This window comes from Macaca mulatta, chromosome 2 (genome assembly GCF_049350105.2).
Source record: "Macaca mulatta isolate MMU2019108-1 chromosome 2, T2T-MMU8v2.0, whole genome shotgun sequence".
Lineage (NCBI taxonomy): Eukaryota > Metazoa > Chordata > Mammalia > Primates > Cercopithecidae > Macaca > Macaca mulatta.
In genome coordinates, this window is record NC_133407.1 from 89,310,567 (window position 1) to 89,336,859 (window position 26,293).

Consider the following 26,293-nt stretch of genomic DNA (forward strand, 5'->3'; position numbering starts at 1 on the left):
CCCATCTCTACTAAAAATACAAAAATTAGCTGGGCATGGTGGCACATGCCTGTAATTCTAGCTACGCTGGAGGCTGAGGCAGGAGAATTGCTTGAACCCACGAGGCGGAGGTTGCAGTTAGCCAAGATTACGCCACTGCACTCCAGCCTGGGCGACAGAGCTAGAGTCCTTCTCAAAATAAATAAAATAAAATAAAATAAAATGGCTTGCAATTAACAGCCTTGTTTGCAAAGAACTGTTACGAGGCTCAGTGAGAGAGAATTCATAGGAAGTGCTGCATAAACGGTAAGTCTATCTATAACTGAGGGATTATTATTGCTGGACACAAATTCATTTATTGTTCTCGATTGGATGTACACATAATTCAAATTCCCCAGAAAACAGCTCTGCCCTTCATTTCCAGCTGTGTGGTATGCAGCTTCTAAACATTTTTACTGAAAACTTGCCTCTTAACTGTTAGTCTTGAGGGTCTACACACAGCTCCCATGCTCAATTAACTGTTACTTCCCCAGGCAGCTGCAAGGCAGAAATTTCTGATTTGTGTTACAACCAGCCTAGCCCTCTGTGTCTTGGCTACGGACAGACATGGCTCCACAAAAACACAAACCAGAATGGAAATAAACAGAAACCTTGATGAGAGATGTGCTCTGGGAGGAATCTGACTTAACCAATGAGATACGTACACAGGACTCAAGAAACAGTGGCTATAGACTTCTCATAGGAGGCTTTAACTTTCTCAGTTTTGAAATGCCATATTTGCTTTGCTGTGTGATGAATCTAAGTGAATTAACAATGTGCTTACAGATTTCTTAGCTGGTAATGTGATAAAATTTAAAATATTCTTGTTTGGTATCATTTTGAAATTTTCTTGGCACTTATGAAACTAATGAGAAACACCCTCGTGCTGTTGGAGAGAGCGAGTGCATTTTCAGGCCCAGCGTTTGGGTGCTTCAGTCTTCCCTAATTCAAGCATGACAATAGATTTATTATTGAAGAAATGAAGACAGAGGTCAGGCAAAAAAACCCAGCAATTAATCATTTGAAGACACTGAGTCATCTACTATTTTATGTCAGAAAACTTGTAGCCATGTTTACATAATAATAAAACATAGCTATAAGAGGGCAGATTTTTTAGGCCTAGACATTTGCTAGTCAGTAACATGTAAATGTGAGGGTCCTAGTGGTTATGGTTTCATGCCTTGCTATGGTGGTTGCCAGTCAGTTTTTCCTTGCTGTTCATAAGCTACCAAATAATACATATTTGTCTTCACTCTGGTCTGCAGTGAAAATAAAATGAGAAGAGAAAGAAGAAGATATGAATTATGAAGTGGAACAATGTGGTTGGGAAATTCCCATGCCTTCACCCTAAAAAAAAAAAAAAAAAAAAAAAATTTACTCTTTTAAGTAAGGCCCAAGAGAATATTAAATGCATATACTATGATTCAAAGACAATAGTATTACCATTTAGTCATCAAAGTGGACCCTTGGTCTTGGCCATATGTGTGAAACTTCAGGGTGGCAGCCTGTGCTCTCTTAGTGAGTACATTTGTATCACACCACAGGGGTCTGAGTTCTTATTGTCTAAGTGCCCATTTTCTTGGGTGTTTTGCTTTTGTCTCCAGAATATCCAGAGAATGAGGTTGTTAATAAAAAATAAGACTGGCCGGGTGCAATGGCTCACGCCTGTAATCCCAGCACTTTGGGAGGACAAGGTGGGCAGATCATCTGAGGTCAGGAGTTTGAGACTAAAAATACAAAATTAGCTAGGTGTAGTGGCGGGCACCTGTGGTCCCAGCTACCGGGAGGCTGAGGCAAGAGAATCACTTGAACTCGGGAGGCAGAGGTTGTGCTGAGCTGAGATCGCACCATTGCACTCCAACCTGGGCAACAAATGCGAAACTCCATTTCAAAAAAAATAAAAAATATATATATATTTTTATAAAAGACTAGCCAACAGATGAAGAAAAATAAGCAAATTCCTCCAGGATTCAAGACAAGATTTAAATACTTTCTAGTCATTTATTTTTCTAACCAGATTTAATTTGGAAGTATGAACCAAAAAAAAGTTATAGCATCATGCTCTGGTCAGCTTGCCTCAGATAATGGCTTGTGTGACCAGTGGAGGTCCTGGGGGAAGGGAAATTCAGAGGGCAATGAGCAACTTCTCTGTTATCTCAGAGTTTTACAATACACACAGGAAACATTTGTAGCTGGCCCTCTGTTAGCCTGAAAGATTAGCTAATCCCTTGTTTCACCATAAAATGCATTTTTAGCAATAGTTCTGAACTGCAAGCAAAAATTCAGGTGGCCAGCTCATAGTCCTCCTAAATTACAGTTGAAAGATGCTTTGCATTGTAGATATCGGCTTGGGCAATAAGGAAACTGGTATAGTTCCTGAGGATGTGCTGGGCTGACAGGAACCTCTCCATGCCCCACCACCAATGGAGCAAGCCAGTTTCCATGTCCAGAATGCTGTATACATTCTACAACAGTGTTCTTAGGGTAGTATCGGATTCCTGAAGCCCAGAGATGGATTAACTGTCCAGGTGCCCCAGATAAATTCTAACTCAAATGAACACATCCTGTCGATACAACCTTTCAACTCTGTATAGCAAAACTGTGACCTCCTGTTCAAACGGGAAAGATAAGCAGCCACATTTTATCACGGTGGTTCCTGAATACGTTTGCTACTAGCCTGATTTACCCATTTGTAGTTTGCCCACTAGATCTTTTTCTCTAGGCATAGTCATTTATTTCTTTTTCTTTTTTCTTTCTTTCTTTTTTTTTGAGACGGAGTTTTGCTCTTGTTGCCCAGGCTGGAGTGCCATGGCGCGATCTTGACTCAATGCAACCTCCGCTTCTTGGGTTCAAGCGATTCTCCTGCCTCAGCCTCCCAAGTAGATAGGATTACAGGCACGTGCCACCACGCCCGACTAATTTTGTATTTTTAGTAGAGACAGGGTTTCTCCATGTTGGTCAGGCTGATCTCGAACTTCTGACCTCAGGTGATCCACCTGCCTCAGCCTTCCAAAGTGCTAGGATTACAGGCATGAGCCACTGCTCCTGGCCTATAGTTATTTATTTATTTTATTTTATTTTATTTTATTTTTTTGAGATGGAGTCTCGCTCTGTCGCCCAGGCTGGAGTGCAGTGGTGCGATCTCAGTTCACAGCAACCTCCACCTCCTGGGTTCAAGTCATTCTCCTACCTCAGCCTCCTGAGCATCTGGGACTACAGGCGTGTGCCACCATGCGCAGCTATTTTTTTTGTATTTTTTAATAGAGACGGGGTTTCACTGTGTTAGCCAGGATGGTCTCGATCTCTTGACCTCGTGATCTGCCCTTCTCGGCCTCCCAAAGTGCTGGGATTATAGGTGTGAGCCACTGTGCCCGGCCTATTTATTTCTAAAACACTTGGGGGAACTTTTAAAATTATATTTTAATTTGTATAAAGAATGTATCACACATTTATTGTGCTGGAAGATGTTTTAGAGATTATCTAGCCCAATGGCCCAATGTCTTTATTTTACATATAAGGACATGAGAGGCCCAGAGAGGTTAAGTACCTTGCTCAAGGTCACTCAGCTAGTTAGCTGCAGTAGATCTGCAATGTGAGCACATGGTTAATTCCTAAAGTATCCCCACAGGTCCTCTGTATTCACAGCTCCTCATTAAGCAAAGGCCCTAACTGAGAGAGCTGTTTTGTCACACATGCTACACCCAGCACTTTTCACCTCTAAGATACTGGGACAGGACCACCAAGAATACCACAGGCCTGAGATCAGCTTGGAAGGTCAGCTGCTCACAGGGTTTCCTGTGCACTAAAGCAGCATGACAGCTGGGGAGTATCTATCCCATTTGTCTTTCTGAATAACCCTCATAACTGAGATGGCATTTGGCATAGATTCCAAATTGTAAATATGATCAAATTCATGTGTGCTACCCCACAGTGCATGAGATTATTCCATTTTGTGTTAATTAATTTTTATTTTTTGCTTTCATTATTATTTTTAACTGACACAATAATTGTACATATTTATTTGGATACATGGATACAATGTGTAATGATCAGATCAGGGTAATTAGCATAACCATTACCTCAAACATTTATCATTTCTTTGTGTTGGGAACATTAAAAATCTGATTTTCTAGTTATTTGAAAATATGCCATAATTTTTTTTGTTTTGAGAAGGAGTCTCACTCTGTTGCCCAGGCTGAAGTGCAGTGGCATAATTTCGGCTCACTGCAACCTCCGCCTCCTGGGTTCAAGCGATTTTCCTGCCTCAGCCTCCCAAGTAGCTGAAACTACAGGCATGCGCCAACATGCCCAGCTAATTTTTATATTTTTAGTAGAGACGGGGTTTCACCATGTTGGACAGGCTGGTCTCGAACTCCTGACCTCGTGATCCACCCGTCTCAGCCTCCCAAAGTGCTGGGATTACAGGCATGAACCACCGCACCTGGCCTGAAAATATGCCATAAATTTTTTTTTTTTTTTTTTTTTGAGACGGAGTCTCGCTCTGTCGCCCAGGCTGGAGTGCAGTGGCCAGGTCTCAGCTCACTGCAAGCTCCGCCTCCTGGGTTTACGCCATTCTCCTGCCTCAGCCTCCCGAGTAGCTGGGACTACAGGCACCCGCCACCTCGCCCGGCTAGTTTTTTGTTATTTTTTTTAGTAGAGACGGGGTTTCACTGTGTTAGCCAGGATGGTCTCAATCTCCTGACCTCGTGATCCGCCCATCTCGGCCTCCCAAAGTGCTGGGATTACAGGATTGAGCCACCGCGCCCGGCCTGTTGTTGTTAACTATAGTCACTCTCTAGTGCTGTATGAGCACTAGAACTTACTCCTATCTAACCATACTTTTGCATTCCTTAACCAACCTTCGGCTACCCCTCCCCCACCCTGCCCCAACTCTAGTAACCACTATGAGTTTATTTATTTATTTATTTATTGAGACAGAGTCTTGCTCTGTCGCCCAGGCTGGAGTGCAGTGGCGCGATCTCGGCTCACTGCAAGCTCAAGATTATTTATTTTTATCCGTCTTGTGCCTCAATGGTTTTTGAGGTTCTCTCTCTATATACAAAATACAAAAATATAAAATAACATTAGAAACAATTCAAGTGAGGGCAAAATTGTTTTGTTTTTGAAAGAAAAATAATACAGATAGGTAAAACTGATATACAGAAATAAATATTATGAAGCCCTTGTTCTGTGTTTGGAGAAGAATGTAAAATTTGGCTCAGAGTTTTTAGTGGCCCCAGCAAAGGGAAAAATGTGATCTATTATAAGATTCAGAATGTTTGTCAGATTAAAAAAAAAAAAAACAATTCAAGAGAAACAGTTTGCACTCATACTAAAGCCTGAGAGAAGTTTCTTCCTTGATAAAATCCTTTTAGTAGAGATCACAGTGAATTTCACGTGACTGTGTCTCATATGCCTCAGTGCAAGTCAAAGGCACAAACAACGAATGCAAATCAGAAAAGGCATTTCCAGGATATTGAGCGTGGGAGCAAAACAATGGGCCCACGTACACACTGGACTATGTGGAAATAAGTGAATTGTGCATACTTCAAGAAATCTTCTGCAGATGGTATTCCTTAAAACCATTTGAAAAAATAATTGCTGGGCAGCAGAGAAATAAGGAATTAAATAAAGGGTTCAATGAAGATATTGCTTCCTGAGGCAAAGGCTGCAGATTCTCTCCAGTGTCCATGTTCTCTGCTTTTTTGAGGCCACGGCTAGATTGCATTTCCCAGTAGTTGGGTGTGATTATGTGACTGAAATTGGGCCGGTGGAATACGAACAGGCCTTGCCTGTAAAACCCCCATGTGCCTTTCTCACTCTCTTTTCTTGTCCAACCTCTGAACTCAGAGGACTCCATGGATCTAGAGGAGGGCAGAGCTATGAGACGGAAGGACCCTGGGTTACTGAATGACTGTGAAGAGCAGAGTTGCTGATCTACACAGGAGTGTGATGTGAGTGAGAAATAAACTTGTTTGTGCGTTTGTTTGTTTTGAGAGGGAGTCTCACTCTGTTCCCCAGGCTGGAGTGCAGCGGCACGATCTCACCTCACCACAACCAAGTGATTCTCCTGTCTCAGCCTCCCAAGTAGCTGGGACTACAGGTGCGTGCCACCATGCCTCACTAATTTTTGTATTTTTAGTAGAGATGGGGTTTTACTATGTTGGCCAAGCCGGTCTCGAACTCCTGACCTCGTGATCCACCCGCCTCGACCTCCCAAAGAGCTGGGATTACAGGTGTGAGCCCCTGTGCCCTGCCGAGAAATAAGCTTTTACTGTATTCATTGGGGTTTGGAGATTTGTTTCAGTGGCTAGCATTATACCAAATAATAGAATTAAACTTTCCAACTGCAAGTCCCATCGATGAAGCAGATGGTTACATAATCTAATCACCCTTCCTTACATTGAGAAAACAACAACCCAAATCACTATTTTTTCAAGGCCGTATCCTTTGACTTCCACTAGTCTCTAGGAGACTGTTTAGTAAGCAGATTGGACCACCTGGGCATTACCTTTAAATCCGCTCTCCGTGTGCCCTGGGCAAGTTGCCTCACCTCTCTAAGCCTCAGATGCTCCATCTATAAGACGGGAATAATAATAGGACCGACTGTAAGAGTTGCTGGAAGGAAAAAGGTGGTACCCTATACAGAGTGCTCAGCCCAGGATTTGGCATGTGGCAAGCACATGATAAATGATGGCTAGTAAAGCTCATCATTCTTTACAGCTGTATCTTCATATTTCTGGCCAATAGTGGGGAAGGCCCACAACAGGACAAGCTGTGCCTAGGCAAAGGTGGCTGAGTTTCTAGCAGTAAAGCAGTTCACAGTAACCAGCCTCTCCTCCTGTCCACCTCACCCTTTTCCTTTTCTCTCTTTTTAAATTAAAGCGACAGCTCACACAACCTTCAGACTTTGAACTAGGCTACTATCATCTGAGACCTGTTCACTCCACCCAAAATTTTTGAATAACTTTCATAGGATCCTTCTGGCAGAAGAGGATAATAGCAGTGACAGCAACAATAATAATTGCTGATGGTAAGTACAGTGCTTTTGAATTTATGACTTTTTTATCCCACTCAAAATGCCCATGATGATTCTACCAGAGCATTTTTTGATGTTGGAAAGTCTTACAACATTCCCTGATAAGGTATGTTTCTGAAATGATCATTTCATAAAAATGGACAGTTTTGTATTAAAACAAGAAATAATTTCTGAGTGAAAGACTATGCACTACATAAATATTTCGTGAAGAATTTAGTGGTTTTTTTTTTCCCCCTTGCACCTGACTGGATATATAAACATAACTAGAGTCTTGGCTAATAATAACATCACAATGTGTGCAGACCCGGTACTCTTCAATACCTTTGCAGAGTTATTTGTGTCGGAAGGATTTTATCGTAAGTACATTCCTTCCCTCAGTATCACATGATGCACCATTGAATTTCCCATCAGACAAACTTTCTAATCTCATTTACAGTCACAGAGGTTGAAAATAGATAATCAGCATTTAAGTACCTTATAATCTGTAAGGTAAACCAGATATAGCTAGACTGGCAGTGGAACATTCCAGAGCTTCCAGACTAGGGGATCCTGACCCTAGTCCGTTATTAATGAGTTCTGCAACTTCTACAGCCCCTGGATCTCACTGTGATGCAGATTCCATCTGTGCAAATTGAGTTTGTTCCTCAAAGTTTCCCTCTAATCCTCATACAGTCAAATGAGTATCATATTATAAATGTTTCAGCCTAATTTACGGCAGTGTCCTTACTCATGATTCAAGACAGACTGGGGCCACATATAGGATCACTGTGGCCTTTTCTTTTCTTTTTTTTTTTTTTTTTTTTGAGACGGAGTCTCACTCTGTCGCCCAGGCTGGAGTGCAGTGGCACTATCTCAGCTCACTGCAAACTCCACCTCCTGGGTTCACACCATTCTCCTGCCTCAGCCTCCCGAGTAGCTGGGACTACAGGCGCCCGCCACCACGCCTGGTTTATTTTTTGTATTTTTAGTAGAGATGGGGTTTCACTGTGTTAGCCAGGATGGTCTCCATCTCCCGACCTCAGGAGATCAGCCCGCCTCGACCTCCCGAAGTGCTGGGATTACAGGCGTGAGCCACCACGCCCAGTCACTGTGGCCTTTTCTTAGCCTAGGAAATCTGTACTGGGAGAGCTGCCAGTTTCCTTGGCCTTAATCTTCTTCAGTTCTAACAAATGTTCCCATAGTGACAAGTTGTATTAGAGTTGATGTGGGCAGCTTTCTTCCTATTCTACTCTGTTCCATTCCATGTATCTATTGATTTATTCTGTTTTACATTTAAATGTCATAGTGCTAAAGCAAACTTCTCTTCTGAGAATGCCTATTAGGCAATTAGAGAACTGATCAAGTGACTAAATATAACTTGAAGACCTGACTTTGCTCGAGCTCTTCACCAGTTATTCAAATCTATTTAGAATTTAGCTATTTGGTTCATCTAACGGGTTGGCAATTGACTTAATAATAGTTATCCTTTGTCATAGGATTCTTCATTCATCAAGTATTCTGAGAATGAAATTGGGGTAATAGGGCACTTGAGAATGGGGTTAGGGAACTGTAGATACCTGCAAATTTGCAAGATGCTGACAAACAAAAGAATGCAAACTAAAAAAGAATGGAGGCGATTTAGAAAGTTACATTTCTTTGACTTGAAGATAAGGCTTTACCAAGGAAAGCAGAAGGGCGGAATGGTTTCCTGTTTAAGTACTGGCTGAATAGGGTAGTCTGTGTGCCATTTGTGAGAATGTTTCGTAACAGGAGGAAGTCTGCAACGCACTGCAAAACCTACCCTGATCATACAGTATTTGATACCCCCGGACTCAAATCCAGGACTAGCTAAACTTCAGCATAACTGTGGCTCCCAGTCAGTTTGATTCCTGTAATATTATTCAGTGTGAAATGCCATTGGCTGATTTTATTATTTTTAGAGAATAGGACGTGAACTGATAGCCAAATGGTAAATAAAACCCCACTCCCCCATCCAGTGTGTTGTGTACTGGGAAGCACGGGGTGTGCTGAGGAAACGACAAACAGCAGGGGTTTGATTCCTAAAATGTTCCTGTACTCTAGGTTTTTGTGTCATTGCTGTTGTTGTGGTCCTTATTTCCTTTTTGCCATCAATGGTGACAGTTATTGGATAGGCCTTGGCCAGCGCTTCGGGGCTGCTGCTTTGCCCAGTGACTGTATCTTTCCTGTTAGCATGCTGATCATACTTGGAAACTATGAGTCAGTGAAATGCAGCCGCTAGCAGTGGGGGTGGGTAGATTACTAGGGAAAGTGCAGCCAAGACTTCCTGTACCAACTCAGGGCCATTATCTTTGGGGGAAGGTAGGAACTCACTCTAGCAGTAGGAACACTTACATTCACCTGGCATTTGCTGTGTACTATATTGATTTAGGGAGGGTATAGGGGCACAAATGAAAGAAAGAAAGAAAGAGAGAGAGAGAGAGAGAGAGAGAGAGAGAGAGAGAGAGAGAGAAAGAAAGAACCCTTCTTTTGTAGACACCAGCATGGAGCTTTGAGAGTCATGTTATAATATCCCTGTTATTGACACCTTCAGCTTGCTATTAGTTGCTGAGACTCATTAACTATTCACATTTGTCTGCCCTCATTCAACTCCCAGCAACTGCAGTTACAGTCCTATTTAAAATAATAGAGTAAGATTGGTAACATTACTGATTTAACAGGAAATTAGAAGACTTACATTCACAGAGCTTAGGTAATTGACACCAACAGCACTTTTCTTATAATTTATGCACTATGATTGATTTCATTCCCCTGCTAGCCCTAAAAGAATCTCTGAAGCATATTCAGCCATTAGATTACTGTGCAAAGGAATTAAATGAGTATTACCCTGCTATCTATTTCAGAGCCGGTAAAAAGTTTCTAAGTGTTTTGGAGCTCAGGAGTCAGTCTAAAATTATAATGCTAATATAAAAGAGTTCAGCTTTAGAGCATTTCTTTGTAAGTGACAACTGTGGATTCACATGAAAAGGGCTTATTACTGAAAACGAGGACAAAAGTACAAGTAGGTCATTTGTTTATGATTTTAAGGGTTTTTTTTTGTAAACTATATATGTATTCCCCAGTTTACCCTAAAATATACTCACTAACCTATAACAGTTGTGTTATAAATGATCCATTTCCAGATGTTTATTTAGTGTGGTATTTGGATCATAATATATCACCACGCTTCATGCTCCTCACCCTCCACAATATAATTAACAATGCTGAGTACAAGAAGTCTGATAAATGAGGAGGAAATATATTATTTAAGCCATGTATTCTACTCTGGAAATTTCATGAAACACTGGCAAAGAAGAGGTAGTAAATCTACAATGTTCAAATAAATCATTATTATTATTATTATTATTATTTTGCTATTTATTGAGCAGAGTAGGCATGGTCTGGGATCTACCTGCTTACTTCTCTAGCTTCATGTTCTCTTTTATGGGACTGGGCCTAAGGAGACCAGTCTACACCCGTAGGATTCTAGAACTCTGGGGCTCCTTGCACACAGCTCACAAGGGGACATACCCAGAAATGGCCAGGCTCCAGGTACCCTAGGAGGAACTGACCTAAGGTGAGTTCAGGTGTTGACCTAAGGCAGTAACGGGGTTGGGTAAAATGCTCCTGCAAAATATTTTTTAATATTACAAAGAAGCAGAATAAAGACATGACAGCCATGCGTGAAAAAGTAAAATGCTGTGAAGATTAAGACAAGAGCAGGTTTAAGTACTTTCTTAGTTGCTGTTCTGGGTAAACATTTAGCTGACAGACTAGGATGAAAGCCTAGGTACCTCAATGATTCTTCGCATTCTTCTCAGTTAACTCAATGCTTTCTTCATGCCAGTCTTCCACTCACAGGTCATTGTCTTTTTTTTTGTTTGTTTAACAAAGTTTATAATTTGTATTTAGGAAAAAATTCAATCCTAAAGGGCTACTTTCAACATGGCAATATACATTATTTCAGTCAAATTCTTCAAACAGCCGTAATATCCATTGTATACACACACATATCTTTGCTAATGACAGCAATGCAATGAATAACTACAATAGTGATTTAGCATCAGCTCATGTTTATATAGCACTGCACCAGCACATTTATCTATTTTTTTTTCTTATGTACATCTCAAAAGATACCTGTGAGGCAGATAGGACCCAAAAAAAACACATTTTTTGAACCTCTGTATGATCCAGGCATGGTTCCAGGGTTACCTCTTTAACTGTGCCAGAACTACAGAGTTGAGGGAGGTGGGAGGGTGGTACAGAATTTAAGGAGGCCCTCACTCTCAGAGTCATGCCAGCAGAGAGTTAGTACCTGAGACCTGCCTCCTTAAATTATGTATCCTAGGCACTTTGCTTGAAGAGACCTGCTTGATGGTGGAGTCTTGGTTGTTCTCAGGAAGGGGACAGGGTCTCAGCTGGTGGACAGGGGCAGAAGAGAGATGTGTCTCTTTGTCCTTCCTCACCATTTGGATTTTATACCATACACAAGTACTGTCCACTCAAAATCAAATTAGACAGCCACCACACTTACTCCCCAATCCATATTCTCAACCGATGACCTTGTCTTTATTTCAGTGAGAAAACTGAAAAATCAAAAGGCAACATGGATGAGCCTAGAGGACATTACACTAATGAAATAAGCCAGAAAGAGAAGGAAAAATACTACATCTCACTTGTATGTGGAATCTTAAAAAAAAAGTCAATGACATAAAGGAGAAAACAGTGGTTGCCAGGGTGGGCTAGGGGGAAGGAGGGTAAGGGAGGAGGTAGGAAATGGGGAGATGTAGAGTCAAAGGGTACAAAGTTGCAGATACATAGGATGAGTGAGTCTAGACGTCTAAGATACAACAGGAGGACTACAGTAATGATATTGCATTGTGTACTGGAAATTTGCTAAGGAGTAGATTTTTGGTGCACTTATAACAACAACAAGAACAAGGCCAGGCACGGTGGCTCATGTCTGTATTCCAAGCACTTTGGGAGACTGAGGTGGTTGGATCATTTGAGGTCAGGAGTTTGAGACCGGCTTGGGCAACATGGTGAAACACCATCTCTACTAAGAATACAAAAATTAGCCGGGCGTGGTGGCAAGCACCTGTAGTCCCAGCTACTGGGAGGCTGAAGCAGGAGAATCACTTGAACCCAGGAGGCAGAGGTTGCAATGAGCTTAGATCAATACCACTGCACTCCAGCTTGGGCAGCTGAGTGAGACTCTGTCTCAAGAAACAAAACAAAACAAAGCAAACAAACAAACAAAAAAACCCAACAACAAAAAAAGAGAAATTACACAAGAGAGTAGATTTGTTAATTTTCTTAACTATAGTACCCATTTCACTATTTAAGTATATCAAAACATCATGCTATATACCTTAAATACATATCATTAAAAAAACCAGAGTTCTTAAATTCCCATGGTCAGCCAAAACAGTGCTTAAAACTAAGCACTCAACTCCCTGAATGTACGCTGAATATCAAACAGAGTTCTGCAGCTTCCCAAAGCTTACCCTGTCTTGTAAGACTTCCCCCTTCAGGCTCCATGTGCTATCTTCACTACACGTTTTCCATTTCCACCGCCGGTGTCTTGTTATTCTTCTGGACTAAGATGCCCTCCCCCAACTTTAGCCCTCTGTATCTCAACCATGCTTCAGTACAGCTCATCTCTCACCTCTCTGTTAAGCCTTTTTTGTCCCTTCCAACTTGTCAGCCATTTCTTCCCCTTTTCACAAATTTACGACCTGGAGTGACTTTGGTGAAATGTGCAAGAGTTGGAATTTTGTCTGGCATCACTTTGTGGCTCCCTCAACACATACACAATGCCCTGCACATAGCAGATGCTCAATAAAGACCTTTGGATTGGCTGAAGACATTTTTATAAATTCTTGCAACTAGGAATATTGTGAGAGTGGTGGGGTCTAAATTCTCCCTCCCCTAACCACTCCCATGGAAATCTGAATTTCTTAAATGTAATTGAAGAGAGCCTCAGGCTCACACTGCTTATTTCTGCCAAGTGTTAATTATGTGTGGAATCCAAGGGGATTTCCATGTATGGATTACAGGGGTATTATGAGGGGACATTAAGAAAGACAGCTGTGGAGCAGAGAAGACTCTCTTTTTATAAACTTTCAAAGACCAGCAGTTCTCTAGTTTCTTTTTGGGGAGAGATCTGTTCTCCCATGCCCTTTGTTTGTGCTTAGCGAAAAAGTAGAGAAAACTTCCAAGAAAAACCCTTTGTCTGATTAGCTCTTTGCATTATTAAGATTCAAAAAATAATGGAAAATTCTCAATCATTTTCTCTGAATTATAACCACAAAGACATTATAAACCCTCATATCGTTGTCTAGGTCTTCATCTGGCCAAAGCCAACCAGTGAGAGTACGTACGAGTATCTCATTCCAAAACATTTCTAAAAATGTTATTTTTAAAACAACTTTAACATTTGGAGTGAACATAAAGTAATAGGATAAACCAGATAGATTATCATCTGTTCTGTGTAGTCACTTGAAAAGCAACCTCTCCAACTTAAACATTTATTCCAACTTTGTTATTATTGCTCAAAATGAGACTGGTTTATCTTTGAAGCCACTTTTCCAGCTACACAAAGAAAATAACTCATTCTTTCATAGTCACACCTCATTTTAAAACTCAATCTAATCTGTATTAGCTTGATCATGTGCCTCCTTTACCACATTTGGCACCGAATGATTTTGGGCTGTTTCCCAAAAATGAAATCAAAGAACGAACATTTGCTAACATTAAAACTACTTTTGAAAAGCAAAGGATACAGATCCTGAAGGCAATTTCAAAAGAGGAGCCATAGAAAAGTTTTGAGTAATGGAATGAGTGTATTGTTGCCTGGGGTAGCTTTTTGATTTGACACAATACTCATATGGATGTGGAAGAGTGTATATATTTCTATATATTTCTTTACAATCAGTTTCCTCATTTTATATGCACATCTGATATTTGAAACTCACTTTGAACTGAAGGAATGTTCTTAGTTGAGGAAGACTCTAGGTCATTGAAAAAAAAAAATTGGAAAGAAATTACATCCTGCCAAACTTAGAGAAAGATGAGTAGTAGGCCAGGCATGGTGGTTCACGTCTGCAGTCCCAGCTACTTGGGAGGCTGAGATGGGAGGATCCTTTGAGCCCAGGAGATTGAAGCTGCAGTGAGCCATGATCATGCCACTGCACTCTAGTCTGGGCAACAGAGTGAGACCCTGTCAAAAAAAAAAAAAAAAAAAAAAAAAAAAAACCAAAGAAAAGAAAAAGAAAAAAGAAAAAAAAAATAGCAGGAAATATATCATTAAAAACTGCCAGATGGCAGGAAGTATTAGAACCACATAGACCTAGATTCAAATTACAGCCCTTGTTTGCTACTTTGGGCTTCTTTTCAACCTTTCTAAGATTCCATTTCTTTTTCTATATGATGGTGCTGTATTAAATGGGAACTTATATATAAGTTGCTTAACACAGAGCCTGGCAAATGTTAGGATGTTAAGTACTCAAAAATGTTATTTTCATTTGAGAACAAAACATAATTTAGTAGAAAGAGGATCTTCAAGGACTTAAAACTCCTGAGTTCTAGTCTTAGCTAATCATCTGGTGGCCTTGGCTAGGTCATTCAGACTTTCTGAGGCCCAGTTTTAAAATTACATTTGCAAAATTATATGATCTACTGTGATGATAAATTTTATGTCTCAACTTGGTCATTGGTACTCAGATTTGGTCGGACATTATTCTGGATGTTTCTGTGAGGGTGTTTTTGGATGAGATTAACATTTAAATTGGTGGATTTTGAGTAAAGCAGATTGCTCTCTATAATGTGGGTGAGCCTCATTCAATCAGTTGATGGCCTGAATAGCTCTCCCCAAGCAGGAAGGAATTCTGATAGCAGATGGCCTTCGGACTTGATCTGCAATATTAGTGTTTTCCTGGGTCTCCAGCCTAATGGCCACCCTGTAGATTATGAACTTGCCAAGCCTCCATAATTGTATGAGACAATTTCTTAAAGTAAATCTTGTATATATATCCTATAGATTCTGTTTCTCTACAAAACCCTGACTAATACAACTATGCCAAAGATTTGTTGCCCCAGGGAGGAACAAAGGCGGTCGTGTATGGAGCTCTGCCTGCCCCAGGCCTAGATCAGAGCAGTAGCTTAGTAAGCATCAGTTTTCTTTCCCTGTTCCCACCCTTTGCTTGTTGAGCCTTAGTTTTTTCATAAGGAAAATGAACAGGTTTGACACATTAGATAATATCTAAAGCCTCTTACAGATATGAAAGTCTGTGTATCTATATAAAATGAATTGCTTGGGCTGTAACATTCAAATACAGGCATGACCAAATTGGGTTTCTGCCAAGAAAGAAGGGCATGGGCGTGCAGTAAAGACTATTTATGTAGAAACAAACCTTTTCAGGGGTATGTAAAAGGTTCGGGGGACTAACGGGGAACTCCTGGTAGCCCTATAAATATACTTATAAGTCTGAATGCTTTCTCAGTGGTTGGGGGAAGTAAAGTATAATCTCTTACTGTATGTAGAAGTAACTGGGGAAAGCACCTACTTTACCTGTTAGTGTGTCCCTGTTCACCCACTTAAGTGACTAAACTGGGGAGAGCAGAGTCATTTGATGGATTGTAAAGAACTCACGGTAGCAGGTTGAACATAACACTAACCTTTGATCTCTGAAAATTTAAGGTCTAATACAGTGTTTGTTAGAAACATAAAAGTAGGCCCCAGTGTATTTTAACTATCTTCGTAGCAATTCAACAGAAATTGTTCTAGTGTATTTCAGGACATAAGTGATCTTTCCTTTCTTAACCAGTGAAGTGGCTAGATACTTAAACATACTGGCTAGAGTACTTTGGATCTTTGAGTCTTAGATGAAATGGTTGGGAAAATCCTTTTTAAGCTCTTTTGGGCTATATAAGGGTAAGTGATTGTTATTCTTACAATACACACTCAGGTGATACCGGTAGTCTGAGGCTCAGTTGAAAGAAGTCTGGCTAAGAGGGCTTCCTTCCCAACGTTAGAGTTTCATATTTTCTTTCTGGCACACTCTGGGAGCCCTTGTCAGGTAGGCCGATGAGCAAAGTTAGCAACTGCTCACACAGCTTGAATTCAGAGACTCAAGTAAAGCTTCCTGCTCATCAGTCCAACTGCCCACAGCCAGCCACCTGGGCTCTGAGCCACCAGGCTGTACCCTATTCTATTCCACGATGTTTCCAGAGCCATTTTAGGCACATTCACCATCATGACAGTTCACCGCTTAAAAGATTCATTGCTTTTCCATTCCCTGTAGGGTAAAACCCAAACACCTTAGTATCCACAACATATCAGGTCTTTGGAAAACTATGGCCTCTTATTTCTTTAGTTCCATCTCTGCTCTGATTATTGCCCATTCTTCCATAGCAAAATTCTAGACTCTGGGTTGTAAACTGTCATTCTTAGATTTGATATTCACTCAGCAAATAATTAATGCATGTCCACTAAGGAGTATCAGGCACTGTTTTTAAGAGCTGGGGATATGTCAGTAAATAACATGGAGGCTACAATGTAGGGGGAAATGAGTGATGAACATTATATAGCATATTAGAAAGTGACGAGAACTAAAGGAAAACCCAAGTGAGATGGGGAGTCTTAGCTCTGCTGGGAGTGGGAATGGGGGGCTGCATTCTATATAGACAGCCCTCTCTGAGAAGGTGAGGGGATGTTTCAGTTGTGTAGCATTATTGTAACAACAGCTAGCTGATAAAGGGCGCAAGCCATATAAACATTTTGAGGAACAGCTTTCCAAGCAGAAGCAATGCATATATGGAAGGTCTCGAGACAGGAAATGGCTATTGTGTTTAAGAAACAGCAGAAAGGCTGTGTGCTGAAATGCAGTGAGAAAGCAAGTGGATGGAAGGGAGGGGGTGGACGCTGGGCAGTGGGACCAGATATAGTGGGACCTTGAATGCCACCATCAGAAATTTGGCTTTGACTCCATGAAACAGCAACTGGACGACTTTGTGCCGCAGAGTAACATGGCCCATCTTCTGTTCTCAAAGGACCTCTGTGGCTGCTGTGTTGTGGACACATTGAAGGGTAGGGGTGGGAAGACCAGTTGGGAAGCTGTTGCAATAACCAGGAGAGATTATGGTTTAGACCAGGGTAACAGCAGTGGAGGTGTAAGAGGCAGTCAGATTAGGGATCTATTTCAACATTACAGCTGTAGGGTTTGAATGTGGAGTGTTCCAGTATTCAGAGGACAGAAGATGGGTATAGCAAAGGAATTAGCAAGGAGATTGAGAAGGTGCAGTCAGTGAGGGAGGAGAAAAATCAGTAGATACCAAGCATCCCAGATACCAAGTGAAGAAGGTGTTTCCAGAAGGAACCTGTAATTAACTGTATCAGATGCTGCAGAGAACTAGGATGACCCCAAAAACTGACCACTGGACTTAGCAATATGGAGGTTATTTATTTATTTATCTATTTATTTTTTTTTTGAGATGGGGTCTTGCTCTGTTGCCCAGGGTGGAGTGCAGTGGCTTGATCTCAGCTCACTGCAACCTCTGCCTCCCAAGTTCAAGTGATTCTCCTGTCTCAGCCTCCCCAGTAGCTAGGATTACAGGTGCCCACCACCACGCCTGGCTAATTTTTATATTTTTAGTACAGATGGGGTTTCACCATATTGACCAGGCTGGTCTCGAACTCCTGACCTCAAGTGATCCACCTGCCTTGGCCTCCCAAAGTGCTGGGATTACAGATGTGATCCATTGTGCCTGGCCAGAGGTTATTATTAACCTTAAGAAGAGCAGTTTTGACTGAGTAGTTGGGGAAAAATGTCTGATTGGCAACAAGTAGAAGAAAAAGGGAGAAGAGGAATGAACACAGTGAGCCTAGATAACCCTTCAGAGCATTGCTTGGCTATAGAGGGAGCAGAGTAATGAGGCAGTAGCTGGAGGGACAGGGGGGTCAAGAGCGACTTCCCTGAACACATACCTTTGTACCTTTCTGAGATGCCTTTCTCCTCATTCACTTGGCGAACTTCCACTTTTTCCTGAGGAGTTAATTTAGGCATGTCTGTACTGACCTTTCTCTACTATCTGCACTGATTAATCAAAAAGGACTTACTGTGTACCTGTTATGAAATAGACTCTAGTCAATGAACTCATTAATGAACAGTGAGCAAGCCTGATAAGATATCTCCATTCTTGGAGATTATGTTCCAATGGGAAGACAGAGAAGACAGAAATAAATAAATAAAATAACTGATTACTACAGATCATGGTAAGTGTGTGCTGGCCATAAACTGAGTGGTGTGATAGAATGTGACATGTAATGGTCATGGAAGACCTCTCTAGGGGGTTGACCACTGAACTGAAACCTGAAGGATACTGCCATAGAATGAATGTGTCCCCACAAGATTCCTGTGTTGAAGCCCTAATCTCCAACGTGATGGTATTTGGAAGTGGGGTCTTCGGGAAGTGATCAGGTCATGAGGGTGGCAGTCTCATGAACAGGATTAGTGCCTTTATAAGAAGAGACATGGCCGGGCATGGTGACTCATGCCTGTAATCCCAGCACTTTGGGAGGCCGAGGTGGGCAGATCATGAGGTCAAGAGATTGAGACCAGTTTGACTAACATGGTGAAACCCCGTCTCCACTAAAAATACAAAAATTAGCTGGGCATGGTGGTGTGCCTGTAGACCCAGCTACTCAGGAGGCTGAGACAGAAGAATTGCTTGAACCTGGGAGGTGGAGGTTGCAGTGAGCCGAGATCACGTCACTGCACTCCAACGTGGCGACACAGCAAGACTCCATCTCAAAAAAAAAAAAAAAAAAAAAAAGAAGAGACACGAGACATGGTGCGGTGGCTCACTCCTATAATCCCAGCACTTTGTAAGGCCGAGGTGGGTGGATCACGAGGTCAGAAGTTCAAGACCAGCCTGGCCAACATGGTGACCCTCATTTCTACCAAAAATACAAAAATTAGCTGGGCGTGGTGGCAGGTGACTGTAATCCCAGCTACTCAGGAGGCTGAGGCAGGAGAATTGCTTGAACCCAGGAGGTAGAGGTTGCAGTGAGCTGAGATCACTCCATTGCACTCTAGCCTGGGCAACAGAGTGAGACCCCGTCTCAAAAACAAATAATTAAATAAATAAGAGACACGAGAAAGATGATTTCTCTCTCTACTACGTGAGGATATAGCAAGAAGGTGTTCACCTGCAAACTAGGAAGAAGACTCTCACCAGGAACTGAATTTGCCAGCCCTGTGACCTTCGACTTCCCAGCCTCTAGAACTGTGAGAAGTAAATATCTGTTGTTTTTTTTTTCTTTTGAGACGGAGTCTCGCTCTGTCTCCCAGGCTGGAGTGCAGTGGCGTGATCTTGGCTCACTGCAAGCTCTGCCTCCTGGGTTCACACCATTCTCCTGCCTCAGCCTCCCGAGTAGCTGGGACTACAGGCGCCGCCACCACGCCCGGCTAATTTTTTGTATTTTTAGTAGAGACGGGGTTTCATTGTGTTAGCCAGGATGGTCTCCATCTCTTGACCTCATGATCCGCCCGCCTCAGCCTCCCAAAGTGCTGGGATTACAGGCGTGACCAACCGCGCCCGGCCGTAAATCTCTGTTGTTTAAGCCACCCTGTCTATGGTTATGTCAGGCTGTTTTCGCATTGCTATAAAGAAACACCTGAGGCTGGGTAAATTATAAAGAAAACAAGTTTAATTGGGGCATGATTCTGAGATAGTACAGGACATGTGGTGCTGGCATCTGCTTCTGGGGAGGCCTCAGGAAGCTTATAATCATGGTGGAAGGTGAAGGGGAGCAGGCACGTCACATGGTGAGAGCAGGAGCAAGAGAGAGTGCAGGGAGGTGCCACACACTTTTAAACAACCAGGTCTCATGAGAACTTACTATTGTGAGAATAGCACGAAGAAATTCATGAGTGATCTGCCCCCATGATCCAAACACCTCCCACCAGGACCCACCTCCAACACTGGTAGATTACAATTCAACATGAGATTTGGAGGAGACAAACATCCAAACTGTATCAATGGTATTTTTTGTTATAGCAGCCTGAACTGTCTAAGGCAGATATAGAGGAGCCAGCTTAGGAAGGCCAGGGAGTCTTCCAGGCAGAGGGAACCAACTCTTAAGAGCAGAGGCCTTAAGGTCGGAAGAAGTGAAGTGGTAAAAGAAAAGGGTCTCATGTGGCAGGGGTGGCCTGAGCTGGGAGAAAGTGGAGGGAATGAATAAAAGGAGCAAATGACCTAAGGCATAGGAGGCCTAGACAAGGAGTTTGAGTAGTGCTGTCAGTCTCAGGGTTTTGGCAGAGGTTACTGCCCCTGAGCAGATGCATGTCTTTGTTGCATGATGGCAGTGTAGATGGAGAAGGGCATGCATATAGACAATTTTGGAGGGAAACCAGTTGATGGATTGGGTGTAGTGAATGACAGAAAAGAACAAATCAGGGCTGGGCACGGTGGCTCAAGCCCGTAATCCTAGCACTTTGGGAGGCTGAGGTGGGCAGATCACCTGAGTTCAAGAGTTTGAGACTAGCCTAGCCAACCTGGTGAAACCCCATCTTTACTAAAAATACAAAAATTAGCTGGGCTTGGTGGTAGACACCTGCTCAGGTTCAGCTGCTCAGGAGGCTGAGGCATGAGCATTCCTTGACCCCAGGAGGCGGCGGCTACATTGAGCCAAGCTCATGCCACTGTTCTCCAGCCCAGGGAAACTGAGCGAGATTCTGTCTTTAAAAAAAAAAAAAAAAAATCAGGAATTGTCTCTGTGGCATGAGCAGCCAGGTGGATGTGGTACCATTATCTGGAAGTGAGATATCTAGAAAGAGGTAGCATTTAAGGCATGAGGATAAGAGAAAAAGTGGGAGTGGGGAATAGAGAACTGCTTGGAAAACAAAATAACATCAGGGAAGTCTCCAGATAAAATGTTTCAAGTAGTTGGAAAGTCAACCAGATAAAATGCTGCGGAGACACAGCAAGGGGAGCAGACTGAGAAATCACTAGTCGTAGCACTTACTCTTCCATAGCCCTCAAAGCTTGTCTAACAGTGATTCTTTTCTGCCTTTCTCCTTCATTATTTGATAAATTGCTAGAGGGTTTGGACCTCCTTTTAAATTCACCTTTATCTCTCTGGGCACAACAGGGTGCCTTAGGAACAGGGTAGACTGCACAGTTCCTGACTGAAAATAACACTGGAAAGGAAACACCCCAAGGTGCTATCAGCAGCCGGATGCCAGAAGGAGATGGAAGGGCCTGGACTGCTCCCTAAAGAGCCCGACCCAGAAGCGGTGTGGAACAGGTTCCACTCAATGCCTTATAGGCTGAAAATTGCTCTGTCTTCTCAGAGCTAGAAAGGGTGTTCAGATAAGGCAGGGTGGGACCCTGACTCATGGACACACAATTAGCCGGCTTTTGTCTTTGAATCTGACTGGAAGTGACTCATGAGCTGGAAAAAACCCTTTGGAAACAAATGAGGGGGAAAAAAAGGAGGGTAAGCCACGACTGCATTTTACTCTCAGTTAAAATGCCGATCTGCTGTCCCATAAATGTAGAATACTGTACATTTCCTCAGCCTCCCTCCAACAAAGACCCAGGGGAAATTATTAAGCCTGACAATTCACTCATTTTCTCCAAGATTTTTATTAAATGCAATTTAGAGGGGATAAAGTTTCTTCTCTTTTCTCTTTCTATTCACTTGAATAAGCCTTAATTACCACTAGGGTACAATAAATGGGCTTCTAGAAGTCTGTGGCAATTGGCGATGCTTCCCCTTTAAATTAACCAGTTGAAGTCTCCAGTTTCAACAGCCACCAGAGCACTTCCTGTCCACTCACAAGTTGCTGAGTGCAATCTGAAGAGCATTTATTGAGCACCTCGTTATGGGGCACTGACGTATACTGCGGGGGATAGAAGTATACGTGGGGTTTATAATGGGAGCTGGGGAGCTCTTTACTGTGTATGTTAAACTAGTAAATGCCATGGTGGAATTTTTGGATTACAAGCAACAAAAACAAACTAATTTGAACAATAAGAATTTGTGGCAAAAAATAATGGGTTGCCACAAGGAATCAGGGGCAGGCAGGGCCTTACCAGGGACACAGGAACCGATGCTGCCCATAACATCAGACTCCTGTTGGCCTCAGCTCTCTCTCCCAGCCTGTCTGGCTGTGGCTCAGGCTCTATCTTTGTCTTTTGCTCGATCTTTATCTCTGTTTCTGTCTGTGTCCCTATCATGAGTTCTGCCTTCAGATTGACCTTGCCTCTCCTCTCCTGACCATGGGAAACATGGTCATGTACATTATAATATCTTGCAGTTTTAGCCCTGGGGAGAAACTGACTTTTTCACTTCCAGTTTCAAAATTTTCCAAGAAGGCTTTTGATTGGATTCAAATATGTCAGCTCTTCCCGCTGGGACCAATCCCCTGTGGCAAGGTGGGGGAGGGAAATTTGAGAAAGGCCGTGAATGGTCCAGCTTAAGTCAGAGGTACAGTTTTCACGCCTCCACCCCCGTCCCCACCCCCATCCCCACCCCCGCCCCCACCCCCGCCCCGTCAACAAAACGGCTCTGCCCTGTAAGCCTGTGGGTGTGGGTGAAGGTGGAAGTGGGTCGGAAGAGGCTGCGGGCTCCAGAGAGCCAGGAGGGTAGGGGGAAGGGCAGAGTTAAGGAAACAATGGGTCTAGCACTTCTACTGACCTTGTTTTCAGAAACAACCACAGGGCCTCTGGCCCGAGTGGAACTTGACTTATGAAGGCGAGAGACCTGACTATTGAAAAAGGACGTCTCTTATGAAATCTGAATTTCACTTAATCCTCAGAACAACTATTGAGGGGATTGTTACTACTCCCATTTTAAGACGCGGGCTGTAGACAGGGTAACCACCGGGTCCACACTCACACAGCGAATATGTGGTGGGGTAGGGCTCAAGTCCAGGCGGTTCCAAAGCCCCCCGTGCTGTTTGCGCCATGCGGTGCCGCCACCAAGCCCACTCTGCGGGGAGAAAAACCACAGGCCTCGGAGGAGGAGCAGCTCCTCGCAGTGGGGTGGGGCAGAGGCCAGCGCGAGGCCTTGTTCGGTGGAGGATTCCACAGGCCTGGAACGGAAAGGACTGGAGCTCTGCAGGCAGGCAGAGCCCGGGGCGCCCAGTCCCCCCAAGCTGCGACAGCCAAGCCGATGGGCACGCACGGCGGGGCCTGAAGGAAAGGTCCAGACCCGGTGGGAAAAGCCACGCCCCGGTTGGAGCGCTTCCTTTCAGATCTCGGCCTTTAACTGCAATTCCATTTTAAGGGCAACCCTGCCCGGTTCACACCTAGCCTTGAAGATGACAGATTGCACTGTGAGCAATTTGCGGGGTGAGAAGGGGAGCCTACGACTCTGCACCTGCACCACCAGAGCCATAAATGCAGCAAATCATGGCCCATAAAATGTCACCACTGCTGAGGTGCAATTTTCCAGGGGGTCTTCTGCAGAGGGAGCTCCACCACGGAGAGCGACCCTTGGCTCTGCAGCCTAAGAGGAAGGCCCCTGCAGGGTGGGGGAGGGAACAGGGAGGTCTTTCTCCCCTTCCCCTTCGTGCCACTGCTCCCCGCTTTGTGACCCCACTCTGCCACGTGGTATAAGCTTCCGGGGGGCGGCATTAGTTATTTCTGCCTGAGGAGTTTTTGACCAAACGTAAACATCGGAGGAGCGGGAACCTAAGCCCCGCCTGGGCTGGGCGGCAACGACCCTGACGCCGCGGCGGCAGAGCCGGAGCTCGAAGCAGCAGCGGCAGCTGCGAGCCGCCCCTCCCCCGCCAGGCTGGCGAGCCCATTTTCGCTTGGCCGGTCTCCGCGCTGCCGGATGGATTGCGCCCCACCCCCGCTCCTCTGCTCAGTCATTCAGACTTGGAAAGTCAATAACACGCTGACATCATCAGGGGTTTGTGTATTATTACACGGCTACTTTCCAGAGTACCTGGCATTATCTAAGAGAGGAGCACTCCGGCTGCCCAAGAAAGGGCCTGAACTGGGAGCTTGGCGGCCTCGGGGAGGGGCGGCTGCTCAGAGCCAGGCCTTTTCCTAGTGGGGAGGGCATCCACAGGGCACAAATTAGAAACAGATTATGAGCTTTGCTGCACTAAATGCAGATGCACTTTAGATATCGATACATGCTTCATTTTGGCTTCGGCTGCACTTATAAATCATCCTTAAGTGACCTCTATTTCTACCAAAGACATCCACTTGGTATTTAAGAAGCATTCTTAGTGATCCTCACAAAGGAAAAAAAAGGAGACATCTTCTGTGACAGGAAGCCAAAGGCTGGTTTTCTTTCTTTCTTTTTTGAGACTCTGTGTGTGTGTGTGTGTGTGTGTGTGTGTGTGTGTGTGTGTCTGTGTGTGTCTGTGTGTGTATGTGTGCGTGCGCGCCCGCGCGCACGATTCTCTGTTATGTAATCGCCATCACGGGTGATTAGGTCTTCTAGGTCTTTCCCTCCAGGGCTGAACTGGATGGTTTGGTTGCTGTGTTTTTCTTAAGCCTCACACAGGGCAAACAAACACACATGAAAAACATGTCCCAGATTTATGGCGCAAAACTGCTCTCCAAGCAAATTGCCTTAGAAGACTGTCTCAGTTTTGGAGGAAGGAAATAGATGAATTTGTTGCTAATTAAGACTCCTTATCTTACTACTCTGGCATTTCCTTTTTTCTAGAACGAGTTTTTAAAAATAATTTAATGTATTTTAGATGTTCCCTCCCCTCCCCCTTGCTGTAATGGTACTTGAAATAGCTTAAATAACTAATTGTATAGACAACTGTACTTTTGTTCTACACACACACAAACACCCCCCACCCACACACACCCCCCAGCTTAAAAAACGTGAAAGGCTCATACAACATGGTACCTTTTCTGTTTAGCTATGCAGGCTATTTCCTTCTTTACACACACAGGGCTGATGTCATTTAAATTCTCTTAGCATCTTAAATTGCAAAAAATGGCAGCCAGCTGAAAACTGGCTACCTGGAGAATTACAAGGCGAGAGAGCTGTTCTTTGGCCTCATCTTAATCTCTGTGTACCTCAAGCAGGGAGTCATCTCTGACTGATACAAGTCTTTAGAGCTCCCCAGAAGGAAGCAAAGCAGACATGTTTTTCAACAATGTACCAATTTCCCTATGTGTACTTGATCATTTCGGGAGAACTTGTAGTAGATTATGACTGCTTCCCTCCAGATGGTCTGAAGGAAAAACTCTCCCACCAGACTTGCACTTCTAAAATCACTTCCCCAGGCCTGGCCCTCCCACCCCACCCCCATTTCCCCTTTCGGAGGTGCAGGCAGCTGGGGAGGCCTGGAGCACCAGACCTCCAAGATGGTCCAGCATGTGTTGAGTCTGGAGGCTGAAGCTGCTGAAGTGGGGAAGGGTGGGGGCACTCGCTTCCAACTGAGAACTATTTACCTAGGGGGTTTCCTTCAGCTCAGAGAGGAGCATGCAAACCTGCCAGTCTGTCTCTTTGGTTCTCAAGATGAAGCAGCTCGTCAGTCTCTAAGCACTTCCGGTTTTTAGCCCAGCAGATCCTCTGGTCTTTGCCTCAGCCTCTCCCAGACACAACTGGCTAATATAGGGATCCTTGCTAGGGAAGGACATGGGCCACTTTGCTTTGGGTTCTGAGCTTCCGCAGCGGGCAACGGACTTCCTACCCTAGAGTTTCTGCCTAAGCAGGGGAGGACAAAGGCTGGAGGATCAGCTTGGATAGAAGCTGATAGGTAGGAGGCTGGCTACCAGTTGCCAAAGTTCAGCACCCCTAACTAGAGGCTGACAAGGTTCTTTGCCTAGCAGGGAACCTTATATTTGGCAGAGGAGGAGAGAATTCAGTGAAGAGGAGCCATGTTGGGGGGACCGAGGAGCAGGAGCAGGAGTCTCTGCCCTGGAGAAGCTCAGTGTGTTGGAACAGGTAGACACAGAAACGACCGCCTGCGAGCATGCCCTCTGCCCTTCAGTGAGGGCCTCTAAGGGGCGGGTCTTCCTGTGCTGGGGGAGGGAGAAGGAACTCCAGGCTGTTCCTCCCACAGCTGGCCCTGGAGGAACCTTGGTAATCTGATGGGTTAGGAGTGGTCCTCCCGGAGTGACACTATTTCCCCCATTCCTCTGGGCCTTTACTGCCAAATATTTGTCAGCTGGAAAGAACTGGTTGCATTTTGATTCATAGGCTTGTCTCTTTCAGGCGGTCCATGTGACGATTCTAGACTCGGACAT

At 43.8% G+C, this 26,293-nt stretch overlaps 1 pseudogene; it reads right to left on the reverse strand.

Moving 5' to 3' along the window:
• LOC100424931 (argininosuccinate synthase pseudogene) overlaps positions 1-18,120 on the reverse strand; it is a 57,937-nt pseudogene extending 39,817 nt beyond the window's left edge.
• Between the last annotated feature and the right edge of the window lie 8,173 nt (positions 18,121-26,293).